Raw genomic sequence first — 15,812 nt, 5'->3', positions numbered from 1 at the left:
CAAGGTTTTAACTGGAGGTATGCAGAGAATCTGTAGATGACAGAGCCAGCGGAATGAATTTAAGCGAGTTTACAAACTTTGTGACACTTGAGCCAGTGTTCACAGCTGTGTTTTCATTGGGTGTCTTTCATTCTGTTTAGTTTGATTACCTTAAATGTTCTTAACTCAACAGAAGTTGAACCAAATCCAAAATCACAAAACTTTTAACAGACACCGAGTTTAGAATGATCAGATTCTCTCACTAGTAAGATCGAAGTCAACGCAACTTAGCTTAAATAATATGGTACCTCTGACAAGGCAGCTATCACTCAGTGTGGCTGAAAAGCCGCGTCCATAGTGTGATTAGATTTTGCCACTGGGAAACTCAAACGCTGTAGTGATCTGAAACTGCAAACCTTCGTGAGACTGTAAAACACAACTAAATTTAATCGACTGGCCACCGTTTAACTTACTTTTCTAAAGGCCGACGGTGTTACGAAACCTCAGTTGCATTTCCGCGCATGTTGCGAAATCTCGGTACCTTTTATTCTTCTGCCACGTTGTCACTCAGAAGTGATCGGCATAAAGCTTGTCCAAATTCGCTCATGAAAATCCGATAGATCGTGGAAATTTTGTTGAGGTATTTGAACTTTGTGTGGGTATAATTTATGCACTAGCTGTATACTTTCACGTAGATCTTTGGAGTGTTTTTTGCTGTAAACTGGTTTTATTCGTACCACTTCACCTCGTGCTGTGGTCCACCAATGGGTACGCAAAAGAATGTGTTGCTCAATATGTTAAAAATGTCCTAGAATATGTGAGACATTCTCGACTGAGCTTGTAAACATACATGGACTGAGTTGCAGTTTTTGGCCAACGATAGAGTCACAGAAAGGTTTCAATCTTTCTGCATTGGAAAGCCTTTTATAAGCAGTATTTCCCTCTTAGATGTATCAACTGCTTCAACAAGGAATCGTTGTTTGCAATGCAATAAATTCCTCTACTGAATGACGGGCTGTCCAGCGTTGCTTGTGTAAGATGTGGAGAGAGGAGATTCTAAAACTATTTAGTCTACATAAATGCTTGGGGAAAACTCTTATCTCATGGGAAGCGTCAGGCAGCCAAGATATGGTAACAAAAGAGCTTTTAGAATACATTTAGGAAATCACTTGGAATACTGCATTTGTAGTTGATTTTCAAGAAGGACAAAACCATGAAAAATGAAGCAAACGGTGTTAGGCTATACTAAGATCCAGAAAGTTCGGTCATGGATGGTTGCCTTTCCACCCTAGTCTAATTGAAACCGAAGGTCGCTTTCCATCCTGACCATATCTTACCAATTACTTGGAGATTCAAAGTGATGCAAAGCTTGCCACAGTATTCTTTAGCAAGAATTCACGAAGCTTTGGACGAGGGGTTCATTTGAATCGACATTTGCTGGCGATCTAGAATTAATAATATTAGCTTTATTTATCCCAGCTTTAACGATAGGTTTCCGTACTCGTAACACTTTGAGTTTTGGGAGTAGTTGGCTTCCGTCCCTACCCATACGAATCATGCAGGCATAGCGGAGGAACCATGATGAGGATAATGGGCGGACCAGTGAAGGCAGATTTGGCACGATGTAGGCATATGCTAATCTTAGGGAAGAACATTCTCCGATCGTCTGCTAATGCGGTTAGCAGAAAACAACTTGCGCAAACGCGGGTGGACTGAGTTAACTCGAACTTGTACTTCAAATAAAGGTGCATGTCTTTTCCATATCATTTGAGATTTCCAACGCATGAGATGCCCATCTACTACAATCCTATTGAAGCAGGACTGAAGACACAAGTTTGTAAACTCAGTGACATACGGCAACGACCTGCGTTCAGTTGTTACTGCCATATATTCACCGGTTTAATCAATGCCCAGAGATTGTTTATTTGAAGGACACACTAAGGTTATCAGATAACAACACCAGTACTATCTTTAGGCACATGAATCGTGCGCATAAGATGAGGTTTACAAACTGAAGTTGTAGTGACGATCGTACAAAATGAAACAATATGTATGTTGAACGAGAGTAAAGGTTGGGAAATGTAGCTACGAAAGTAGTAAATATTCTTTTAATAAATGCGTATCCTTCAGAATTGGCGAGTACATTATTAAGTGTGGGGGACCAGAAGCAGTTACTTCCTACGAGTTGACTGAAAGAGCTGGGTTCGAAAACACTTAAGCGTTATGCCTAAACTATCAGCAGACATTGCAGCGATACAAATCTCCCCACAGGGAGTGATGAGATGGCAACTTGATGAAAAGATCCTGAGTGAAATTGAATGAAGATTGTCTAGGGCCTGCAGTAATTTGTATCTATTTAGGAAACGACAAGATGAGTTTGCCATTGCAAGAATGTTTAAACTGAGGCATTTTGACCTCACCTAATTTTAAAGAAATATCTGGCGTCTGATGGCCAGCGACCGGGTATTCGTTGATCACGTGCATACACATAAGTTGCCGTAAGCAGTAGGTTAATATGAGAAGTTAATTCTCTTTTCGGTTCCTGTTCTTGGGCTTTGGGGTACAACTTTATGCTTTATAACGCAAAGCACGCTATCCTTCGCGTAACTAGTGGGCTTTGTTCTAGCTTTAAATTACTTGTATGGCACAGAAGCCCTGGTTGCTATCATGTCCAGGTAGCCCGAAATGATCTAAAAGCTCCTATTACTCCTTTGTTTTGTCTTCTTGTATAATTTTTACAGTTTTCAATTACAAATTAAATGGCACATCCTACAATTAGAAACTATTATGCAGTTTCATGTATACCGCCCCTTTTCTAAGATGTGAAAAAATAGGACGATAGACATGCTCAGTTGATACGTTCTAAGAAAAGATCAACATGCTCAGCGCGCTTTTAAGTAAGAATGCCTTTTAAATACAAGGGCGAGATGTTTGAATTATTTGTGTTCAGAAATACACACAGTCAGAAATGGGTGACAAAATAAAATTCTCTGTTTTAAATGAAAACCCATTGAGTTCGTTTTGATGAAACATGCTAAATTAATATTTGACGTTTGTATGCTCATTAAGCTCGTTGCTATGTAAGAGCAAAGACTGGCGACGCAGACTGGCTTTTTTAGACATTACTCGCTTGAAAAAATAGGACAATTTAACTTTTGTTCGTGTCTATTCAGTTTACTTCATACATCTGAATCGCAATCTCTCTGGGAATAGAAATCCCTTAACGAACTAAAGGCTAAAACTAGTTTTGCTACAGATGGAAGATTAAAATTCACCTGATGAGTGAAGCTTCCTCTGAGAAGTCGTTGCTTGAGGAGTCAGTCAACACGTGTGACCGCGTGATGTGGATCCCGTGATTGAAGGATGGGCGGCGTTATATACTGTCTAAGTGCGAGTTAATCACACTGCTGATCAGCCACCCGTGGCCGAACGGTTAAGTGTTCAAACTACTAGCCAGGAAGTCGCGGGTTCGAGACTCTCCGGAGTTTCGTGAGATGCGCACTGCTGATGATTCCCAATAAGGATGAAACAGCTGTACAGTGTTTCTCGGCTTTTCAGCATAGACTGGCTTCACTTACAGGACGAACTCTTCACAAAAGTCCCAAATCTCCTCACACTACCAATAATATATATCATATATAATATATAAATATACGCATATCATTTACACATTATACGTGGATACCATATCGCTCAGGCAATGAAATTTCTGACATAAAAATCTATCTGTTCTACATATATAATTGTCAGTGCGGGTACAAGTGAACTGATAGACTACCGGCCCGGTAGATAACGTATAACATTGACGAACTGTCTAAATATCGCTAGTAACAAAAGTATAAGCTTGCAGTGTGATACGTGCATCTTTAAACTGACAGAAAGTTTTGTTCTTTCACAGAAGGATATGTTAGAAGCATGGGAATTTTGGGCCGCCTGTAAATTTTTAGGAGTGTTCCCCAGCTTTCACCGTTTTATTACGGATTGTCGTTTCTTGTTTTATGTGGTCACCAGTACATTCGAAGCGCGGAATACTGAATGCATTTTTCATCTGAGATCGCTTGTGTGCAATCGGAACAAAGCTTGAAGGCTGCAGATATTGTTCGCCTAAGCTGGCTTTGTGGTTATTTATTCATTGGTGGAGAACAATGAGTAAAACAGCCAAGAAATCATCAAACTTCGTTACTTATAAGTTTAAGTGCAGCAAATGCCCTTGTTCCAGAGATATCCCGAGGAGCTGAAATGAACATACTTACATAGCAAGGTTATTCTTGCTTAAAGTGAATTCAGCTGCGGTACCTATATGAGGAGTGTGAGTAGACTTCCGACACTATCTAGTATGCTTATAGGCGAGAAAGCCAGTGTTACTAGCTGAAGTATGTACTTCAAGTGCAGCGCTCGCCTGTAACCAGGTTAAAGCAGATCATTACGTCCTACACTTTATACGACCGTTGGTTACAATGAGGCCTTGAATCCATGCGATACATCCATTAGGTGCAATATTCGCAGTTCCTAAATATTCTGTTTTTCCGAGGAATCTTTTTTTCCTTGCATAGTGTCAGACATCAATTTTCGTCGGTCATCAGGGATGTCTCGTATTTCGGAACCACAATCGGGTTTTCGCCATTAGCACAATATCAGTCTTTTCACGATCAGGAAAAACACAACGTGGTATCGATTTTAATGTGATTTCTGTATCACGTGGCTGAGTCGGCGTGCTTTCTAGGTCACACGTACATCTACGACATTTATCAATTTTGGTTGAAACGATCTGGCCCATCCGATCGTATTCTTACATACTTCGTTATCTGACAAATCAATATTCAGGTTTCAGCTGTAATTTCAGCCAACCAACTTGCTGGGATGAATTTGAGGTCTTTTTGCTGGACCGTTATCGACAATATTCTTGAACCTCAATGTAACTGTTTTCGAATTCATCACGTAAAGAGTTTTAACCAACAAACGACGACAGTGGCATTTGTTCGTTTTTTTACTCGACTCTATGTAAATCATTGACAATGTCTTGAGGTTTGGCTTGGTTGAAAGAAACTTTCGCTGTTGGAGAATGTGTGTAGAGTTGACTGAAAATGTTCCAGATTAGATGCATTCTATGTAAAGTTTGCTACAATGTTTTCAATCGCGCACATTTAACTACGTCAAATCTGACGTATAAGTGGGCTTATTCGGACAATATAGATAAGGCACAGACTTAGTCCCGTTCAGCGTTATACACAGGAACGATGTTCTATTTGGAAGTTCACCGGAAGTAATCTTTTTAAGTCTGCACAAAATCTCTAATGAGAATGCGAAACTGTCTTAGTGGCAGGCAATAACTGCAACAACTGCCTTTCACTGTTAGTATCAGTATCCTCCTTGCGTTTACTCAGATGGAAGCGCAACTGCTAGCAAAACAATCTCCAGCAGTGTTGGTTATTATCTGTAGATATGAATAAATGAAATGCATCGCTTGACTTGTCATTCGTAAAATGTTAAATTTACTTGCTTCAAAACAACTGCGTATAACACCAAACTACTGCACTGCTAGAAGCTTTTAGGGGTGGTTTAAAATCTGGACAAGCATTTTAGATAAATTTAAACGGCGAGCATAAAGCACCGATTGTTAACTAAGATATGGGTTAAAGTTTCCTTCTAAGTACTGATCAAGTATACTGGTCCACAAAGTGGAAAAGTCCATAATTTTTTACCTCTTGATCCTTTCATCATGAGATTACAAATCATGTGTTTCATCAACCACGAAAAATGTAGGGCGTTCACACAGATTATAGGAAGCAGAATGTGGTCCTAAGTGGTCAGTTAGACGAAGGTAGATTTTGTGTGCGTCACAGTACGGTATCAAGAGGCATGTCAATGAGCACTATAATAAAAGACTCTGATCACAGTTGGTAGCTCACAGTAAGAATTCACATACCTAGATTTCAGGTCAAGTACGTTTGAATGATTTCGAGGATTAGGTTAAGAATGTAGTCATTCACGATCACCTCTTTCGATGATAATTAACTTGAAAGGCAATCAATCAGAGCGTGGCTTGCCGATATATTACAACGAAGTCGTCTTAAACACGGGAGATAATTGTGTGCTGGGGACTTTGGCTGCACGTTGAGCTTACTCATGCGATACCACTTGTTCCCTTGGCTACGCCATCAGACTTTCTTATGCATGGCCAAATATACCTTGACGATATGCTCGTTGAAAAAAGGGAATCTCGCAATTTGCTTAAAAGCAAATGTGCCAAGATAATCTAATTAAAGCACCATCACTTTCGAGCAGCAATCATATGTACGAAGGAGAAAAAGCCCACTCCTTTTTTAGCCGTAGGTGTATTCTGAGACACTGTTTCATCAAACAGTGACCAACAGCAAGTTTCCCAAAAGTAGTTTGGTTTCGCGTAAAGCTGCACAGCAAGGGCAATTCAGCTGAGAGTCTTAAAGCTCGTAACCTCTACAGGAAATGCATTTAAAGAAGAATGACCTTCTTCGGTTCGAAAGTTGACCGATCAGTCGGTTTCTTTTTAAGACTTGAGTTTTCCCGATAGCCTCTGAGGGCAGCCTTTCAGGGATTGCAAAGTATGAATAAAAGATTCCAAACCGTACTTTGAGTTTATCTCATTAGTCGTCGTTTACTTCTACCACAACTTTGCTCATGGAACTGATTGGGTCTCGTTCAATTGGAGAAAACATCATATTAGCCTTTTCTGAATGCAGACTACCAGAAACGTTGAATGTTTTGTGTTTGCAATTCCTTCATAATACTTATTACATCATCAAACAAGCTGAAGAACGAAATGCTTTTCAAGCACGTTTGCGCCTAAGAATTGTTTGTAGTCAGCCTTGCTCAGTTTCTGAATCAACATTTAACCGTGAGCATGTTCTAGCTGGTGGCAATATCAGCTAGCAGTTTTGTTTTTTCCAACAATCAAAGTCGACTTTTTGCTAGCACTGTAAACAACATGTAATCCTTGCGTGATTGGAACAGCGAGAAAACCCTTCAGCCTGGCCACTTAGAGATTATTTATCAAAGTCACTTCTGCCCATGGACTTATGCCAAAAGTGAGTTTCTCAAGAGGTAAAAAATAATCACGACCATAGTTGCGAGTCTTCTTGATGATTGCTACGAGCTTGAGTAGATTGTACTTAGTGATTCATGTGGGAATGCACCCTTTTCTCGTCGAAATGTTGCTCATAGGGTTGCTGAGATTTCCCCGACAACCCACTACCAGTTTGACCTTTTTATCTGGCCAAACAAGTAGCCTTAGTATGAGAACCTCCTTCAGTATTCTAAGTGAACTCTAATTTGAAGCATCTCATGAATTACCCTCATTTGCAGTGCACTGTATTTTAACGACATCTCGAATGGGTTACCAACAGAAACATTTACGGATCTATGTTCAGAATAATCAATTGAAGAATATCACAAACAAGGCATTCAGCAAAGAGTCAGATGAATATTCTTTTAAAACTAAAGTGACTAAACGTATTTTCTGTTTTGTTTACCTTTAGAAAAGGTTACGTCATTCGGCTTTATTCTAAAAACTTCCGACCGTTCTACATCTTCCTGCTTAGTGGCAAAAAGTGGACAATGGTTAAATGGAACACAACACAAGTACGTTAGGGAGATTTGAATGCGTAAAAGAGCAACAGTAATCATCTCTTTGCGCCGCCATATTTTTATTCGAGCCATGCCGTGGAAAAGCGCTGCATTTGCGTAACGTGTGGTTTTGTCAGCAGAAAGAAGTTTGGAATGGAGCTTATCTTCACGGCATTTATATTTATGGGAGGTACAGCTCAGGGCGATTTTATGCAACGTGTTTGTCAGCAACAAGTTAACAGTGAGGTTGGAGCGCTCTTGCGGTTAAAAGGCCGCATCTGATCGCTGAAGAACTCTCAGAATGGCTGGCGTCAATAGATAGCAGCCTGATAAATAACAAACCAAGAATTTGGAACGTATTCAGATATAATGTAATGAAGGCGTGCATAGAACCTTCAAAGCCTAGCCAAAATTACATTCGTTCTTATTGGGAATGATATGAAAGTGAAAGGAGTAACTATGTTCCCCTTTTCTAAACAAATCATACATGACCAGACAGCAGATGATACAACAAATTTTGATAAGCACGGTTCATGAAATCGTTTAATTATGATTCAAGGTTCCTATATAGTTTAGTGAAAGAATCGTAAATTGTATGGAAACCAAAATATGTTGGGAGTTATAATTACTAAGCAGTGTTCATAACTCTTTCCCATCATCGATCTGATTTACACAATTGTGCAAAGCAGAATCAGACAAGCACGTCCAGGAAATGCAGCAAAGCATGGCTATCTAAAATTTAAATAAGAGTAGCTTTTTTTCGAATACAATAATATTATATACTACATATATAATATAATATAATGTAACATTACAATACAGTCGGTTACTGAATAAGGAGACCGTCGAAAGTTTACCCACCATCTTAGTGTTATTCATTTGGTAGCTTTATTCAACCGGAGGCTGCTGCAATTATCAATACATATCCCGAAGGCTTTGGCTTTATTGGGTGTGCGACAGACACATCACTTAAGCAGCTAAAGGTAGAAGCAAGCAACCGAATTAAGGGTGTTTCTGAGCCAACTTCACTTTGACATATACACCAACACCAACTTTTGTCGCTATCCGAAACCTCAATCTAATTCTTCATTCCATTCGTGAATTAGTAAATAAGGTTAAGTCAGCATGACTTACATTCACAAAAGCTCATGCATTATTCGAAGTTTAATGGACATGTGGCTTAGAAAACCAATATAATCGCAAAGTGGAAACGCAGTTCACTCACTATAAACAGCAACACTAACAGCACCTCTACAGAACATTGTACCCGTGTCAGGGCAGTTGCTCTTAGGCATAATATGTTCAAGAATCCATCAAATCTGTGCCGATCATTTTGCCTTACATTTGTCTTATACAACAAACAGGTCTCAGAAAGTTCTCAATTAATGCTTGGGCTGCTTGCACAGATTATTCCAATACTCGCAGATGTGAGTAAATGTAAGAGTGATCGTTATGCATTAAAATATTGCCCAGACCTTTAGAAAAGTTTACCATCTTCAAGGCCACACGCATTTAGGTATATCGAAAAAACGGTCCGGTGTTCTTCCCCGTAGGTAAGAAACATCTTAATGATGGGATACATTTGTATGGGAACAGCGTGGCCAGTTAGATTAGTAAATGGGATGCAGAATAATGCATTCGAAAAGGACGTTGCGCAAGATTTGACGGAGGTGCCACTGTGTAGTGGCTTTTGTGGTGAGCTCAACTAGGAAATGGTCGATGACTGGTAAGATCTGTACGTCATCGTTCTGCGTTCTCTTGGCCAGATTGATATATTGTTAAGTTGACTTCAAGTTTCAGTAATAACGATCTACAGAATTGGTCACTGCACGTTTGACACAACCATAAAGTATATATATACTAGATTGTTTTCCGGAATTTCGTTCCATTTCGGTCAGTAAAATTTTAGGCATTCGTTCTTAATGATGATCGTGGTACTATATTAGGTGACGCTCCAATGGCCTGCATGCTAGAATAAATTGGTGAAAGCGTCATCGCTTTTTTGGATAGTTTTCCTTCCTGTACAACTGAGGCCGTTCAAATTATAAAACTTCTTATAAGACAGGCTTCTTTTGAAGCAACGAGTAATTGGCCTATATGCATGTTTATGTTTTATACCAGGTGATCGCTGTTCTGCATACTTTTAATTAGATCATACTGGAGTTTGTGACAGAAAACAGAGCTTAGAAAAGCCCTTTGCGGAGTTGGTATTTTGCAGACATCGAGTGGCGTTTTATGTGTACCCTGCTGCGCCATCATGCGTCGCAAATTTTTGAAGAAGGTCCATTTAAACCTAGATAAGTGTCATACATATTAATTTGAGGGAAAGTGACTCATCAAGCTTAAGACTCCCAATAAAGTGTTGTTACGACAAGGGACAAAATTTAGGAAGTATTCTTGAGAAAACTTTAACACTTAAATTATATGCACCTATCTTGATACAGCACCTAACCATAAGTAAACGCGCAAAATCTAGTTATCACAGAAACGGAAGCTTTAATTCTTAAATGAGTTTGTGTTTAACTCAGGTTGTTGTCCGTACTCTATTCCATTTTTTCGTTCCATGAATAGAAGAGCAAGTTTCTGAGAGTACTCAGAGCTCAACCTTTATCATTAGTAAACATGTCTTTTTTCCATTCATGGTTTAGCACTATACAATCTGTTGGTTGCTTAAATATGACGCGTGTGCACTGATTATGGTGAAATGTGCTTCTTCTGTTCGTTAAGGTGGCTGCCGAAAGGCCTGGATGAATATTAAGAAGTAGGACGGTCAGAGAGATTTACAAACAGGTTTTGTAATCGAAATACTTGCTGTATGGTTGACTGTGCTTTTCGTACTTAGCACTGACGCACTGAGTTATGGGCGGTCCTTTTTTCTCTGGAAACATAAAACATTTAAACATTTCTTCAAGTTTGCTTTGATTTAGTGTATTCATTTCTTAGTGCGGTACTCTTTTTGGTAAGTAGTTTTTTTTGCCATGGCTCATGTGATAAGAGTTTGCTCTGAATCCTTAAATTGACAAACAAATTGTTGCCTGTTCACGTTGAGACTATAACTCATTAATCAGCCCTGTTAAATATTGACAACGGCCTAATTGTGATGCATGCCAATTATATGTTGAAGTCGCAACGCTGCGCGAACTAAACACCAGTCAGCAATACTAAAAGAATTTAAGAAAATAAATTTACCATCCTCTGGGTGTAATCCACAACAGTTAAATTTCCTAAAAATGTTTCGACAGAGCACCACGTTTGTGCCTTCTTTAGGCGTTTAGGAAGTAGGTGCAAGCCGTCAAACGCATGTGTTACTTGAACACAAATTAAAAGGAATTTTTAAAACTACTCCTGTTCTCGGCGGCAAACTCAATTGAATCTGGCCATAAATTGTTTTCTTCAAATGAATGCGCGTCACCAGGTCGCTTATTTTTGGTTGTTACGACATTTGTGGTATTGTGCCTGCATAAGTCCCAAATTAAGCAAAGCCAGTCGTGCACTGTGGGATTGCTTTCAGTAACCTTGCGTTACATCTAGACGATCTACCGCGATATCTCGAGTATCATATCAGGTAAAAATGAGGCAGCCCGATTAAGAAAATTCAGTAGAAAAAGGCCCCTTATCCATGAAACTCGACCTGGTTTAGTTGAGTGCTCCGTAACAACTAACTTTGACATCGTTTATTACCCTCACTGCACGCAAGATGGTCCACTTGGCCACGACTAACAACAGATGGTAATAAATGTAATAAAAAGCTCTCGTGAGTGATAAGGGTTAAAAAGCTTAACGAGTCAAGCCGGAAGTAAACGAAGGATTCCGAGAAAAGTGGGTAATTTTCCAAATATTGTGTAATATACTTTGGCAACTGGGTATGTTTATCGGACAAGCAATATACAGAGTTAGTTGCGTTCTGGATGTACATTTATCGCATTAGTAATGTTAGCCACTTACATATTATCTTATTGGTTAAGCCATTTGATACTCAGTATTTAGCTAAGTCACGCGAATTATCAAACTCCTCTAAAAACGTGCCAGTTTTGGATCGGATTTTACCCTAATATACCTTCTCACAAACATGCTGTGTTAGCTCTTCACCAATGACAATTAATTGGTGGCTTAGAGATGGTTCACCCGCCAAAAATGTTGCTTAACGTGCAATTTGTCTCATTTTTCATCAAAAATATCACCCTTTGTCTTACTGAACACTGAAAAAGCAAACTAACATAACAAGCGTTTTTGGTAATAAATGGATATCTGTAATAACATCAGTTAATCCGGCACAAATTAGACGTTGGATTTTGCCGTAACAAACTTGAAATGGCCGTCATTAGAAATTGAAAAGTTGCTACAATAAATAAAAGCACACATTATGCAGTTTAAAATGTCAATTTATGTGGGCTCAAAGGATAAGTGGAACAGTTAAAACAAATTGCGGAGACCGCCCTAAAAGATTGCTAGACCAGCCACTGTGGAATTCTTTATTCAAAGCACTACAAAAAGACGTTGCTATTCTTAAAAAAGAAAATGCCTGTGCTTCAGTTCGCCACAAATTCACTTCACAATGTTATCGTAACGATGCTGAAATTTTCAAAAATTTTACTGTTGTAATTTGGAAGCAGTAGGTGAAATAAACCAGAGTCCACTTTCAAAAGCAGAATTTGAAAAATAGTGGTTTGAAAAAACCAGACAGTTTGTTTAAATAACAGACGAGGCATACTGATGTACACGCTGGCTCAGTTGGTGTTCATCAATAGGCCGGAAGTTGCGATGTTGCACAACGCGTCGTCTGATTCCAATCTACACTACAAACGCGAAAGATCATACTTTTTCAGGTATTTTGTTCATTAAAGGCAGGAAATGGTTGTCTGAGGTACCATTACATCAGTCAGACAGGCCCACGAAGATTACAAAGACACCCTTATTACTTGGCTAAATGTGTAGGTACATTTTTCAGCATGAGTAGACAATTTTCCGGTATCTTGCTCTGTTTAGTGAATCTATTTTTTTTTACTTTACACGTTGACCGTTTGGAATGTCATGGTAAAGTCCGCTTGCAACCGTGCATTTTCCACAATCCCCCAAACAAACTCGACAATCAGATTTGAGCTGACCAAAGGAAGCAGATTTTTTAAAATATATCGTCTTGGCTAAAAGCCTCAATGACGTAGCATCTTAAGGCTTTTTACGAGTTTTGATCCACAGCGCTGCATCTTATGCGACGTTTACAATCAGTACCATTGCATACCATACAAAATAAAGTAAAAATCGTGCACCACTTTAAATCTGACATATGATTTTCCCATGATTTGGTTATTGTGACGTAAGGCGCATGATCCACGGATCCTTTTGCTTAAGGGAATCTCTTTACACTCTCTGTTGCCCATAGTCTACTTAGTCTTACTTTAGCATTAGTTTCGTTGGCTGGAAAATCCAGATATTATTCGGTGGAGTTTGACCTGTAAAGGACGGTAATTTCACAACACACCTCTATTTCTGCTACGCGACAGTCCAAAATCAATCGTAAAAACAATCGTGAAACAAAAAATAGTGAAAAATAAAACCGGGCTGCAGTTTTACTAAATAATTAACTGAAGCTTATTTCTTAAGAACGAATTTTGCCAACTTTTCACGAAACAAGTTTTGTTCTTAAGCCGACTTTACAAGAGCTGATGCTTTTCTTTTAATAAAACAAACTTTTGAAACTGTTAAGTTTTCTGATGTTAACAAAAGTTCGAGATTGTTCTTTGGAGCTTTTCACTGTTTCCTTAATTATTGTTAAAGAACTGTGAAAGTTTATGTTCAGCACGTCTCAAGTGATCTTTTTCTACGAAAGTAAGGAAACACAACCACCTGTCGTAAACTTCCATCGCTTGGAAAAAGGTAAAACTGATAATGATTTTCAAGGACATTATGCTGACAAAAGATGACTAAACAGCTTTAGATGTTGCACTACAAATCATTTTGGCAAAACGCAAAACTTACGTCTATTATGTGCAATGAAGAGGAACAAATCATCGTTACCTGAATTCGAATATTGGCTGGGTGAAATAAGCAAAAATCTGTGGTGGTAAATGCTTGCTTCACCAAGTGAAGAAGAAAAATGTCATCCTCCGATGAGGTATGACACCATCTTGCGCTGCTCGAGGTAGCCAGTGCTTGGAGGTTGTGATTCGTCAAAAAAAGATCGCTTTGGACTTTCACAAACAGTGCTACCAGTGCGGAGCACACTGGCGAAAAAGCTGTGGCTCTGACTAGAATGCCACTGAACCAATGCAATATGGCTCAGGAATGAAGACAAATCTCCACAAGCGCTAATGATGACAACATATTGTCCTGTGGAACGATAGTTAAGAAAACATAGATATGCGGAAGAATGTACGTTTAATGAGGCGTTGTACTTAGCATACCTACAGTTTCCTCTTCCGTACTAGTCTTACTTTAGCATTAGTTTCGTTGGCTGGAAAATCCAGATATTATTCGGTGGAGTTTGACCTGTAAAGGACGGTAATTTCACAACACACCTCTATTTCTGCTACGCGACAGTCCAAAATCAATCGTAAAAACAATCGTGAAACAAAAAATAGTGAAAAATAAAACCGGGCTGCAGTTTTACTAAATAATTAACTGAAGCTTATTTCTTAAGAACGAATTTTGCCAACTTTTCACGAAACAAGTTTTGTTCTTAAGCCGACTTTACAAGAGCTGATGCTTTTCTTTTAATAAAACAAACTTTTGAAACTGTTAAGTTTTCTGATGTTAACAAAAGTTCGAGATTGTTCTTTGGAGCTTTTCACTGTTTCCTTAATTATTGTTAAAGAACTGTGAAAGTTTATGTTCAGCACGTCTCAAGTGATCTTTTTCTACGAAAGTAAGGAAACACAACCACCTGTCGTAAACTTCCATCGCTTGGAAAAAGGTAAAACTGATAATGATTTTCAAGGACATTATGCTGACAAAAGATGACTAAACAGCTTTAGATGTTGCACTACAAATCATTTTGGCAAAACGCAAAACTTACGTCTATTATGTGCAATGAAGAGGAACAAATCATCGTTACCTGAATTCGAATATTGGCTGGGTGAAATAAGCAAAAATCTGTGGTGGTAAATGCTTGCTTCACCAAGTGAAGAAGAAAAATGTCATCCTCCGATGAGGTATGACACCATCTTGCGCTGCTCGAGGTAGCCAGTGCTTGGAGGTTGTGATTCGTCAAAAAAAGATCGCTTTGGACTTTCACAAACAGTGCTACCAGTGCGGAGCACACTGGCGAAAAAGCTGTGGCTCTGACTAGAATGCCACTGAACCAATGCAATATGGCTCAGGAATGAAGACAAATCTCCACAAGCGCTAATGATGACAACATATTGTCCTGTGGAACGATAGTTAAGAAAACATAGATATGCGGAAGAATGTACGTTTAATGAGGCGTTGTACTTAGCATACCTACAGTTTCCTCTTCCGTACTGTAATTTGAGTATCGCAGTTTCACAGTTCTCCGATTTCCAAATTGTTCAAGACCTCCATGTTTTGATTCGGAGAGCATATGACACATTAATATCCAACCAATCTTGAAGTCTTCACATTTGTTCTTAAATTTCCGGCCGATTGGCGGTCTGAGAGACTGTTGAAACGCTTTCATTTTTTATCTAAATCCAAATAGTAATGACGCGATCGCTGTAATGTTTGTGGGAAACGAACGTACCATAAACATTTACTCCAACGCTAATCGAGAACAAATCCATGAGCCGTTGTTATTTTTAATCTCCACACACCCCATTTATTACGATAATCCTCCAGGGGAAACAACGAGCACCAAGCTATTCACAAGCAACAATTGTTCAGTACGTGTTCTTTGTCAACATGAATCCTGAATAGACGTGGCGTAACTATCCTTACCCCATACATGTCCCTGATACTTCTGCTTCTTGTCATTAGTTTTCATTTCATCATTGTCCTATTACTCGCACTTACTGATTGTGACGCGTAACACCAACGCATCCCACCTGTTGTGATTCCTGGTGAATCTTTCATGTTTGTAAGGCGTCTGCCAGTAGTGCAGCTCTTGTCGATTCAAAGTTTTTCATCAGGAAGTGATACAAGTTAATTATGGCGTCTTGTAGGAGTTAAGCATTTATTTGTTAGGTAAGTCAAAATTCCGAATACTAAAACCAGGTGTGCCTGCGCATGCCTAAAAATAGGAGGTGCAAACAGTGATAAGTGCATACTACAATCTTTAC

This window comes from Opisthorchis viverrini (assembly GCF_000715545.1).
Source record: "Opisthorchis viverrini unplaced genomic scaffold opera_v5_8, whole genome shotgun sequence".
NCBI classification, from domain to species: Eukaryota; Metazoa; Platyhelminthes; class Trematoda; order Opisthorchiida; family Opisthorchiidae; genus Opisthorchis; species Opisthorchis viverrini.
Note: the sequence above shows the minus strand (reverse complement) of the source record.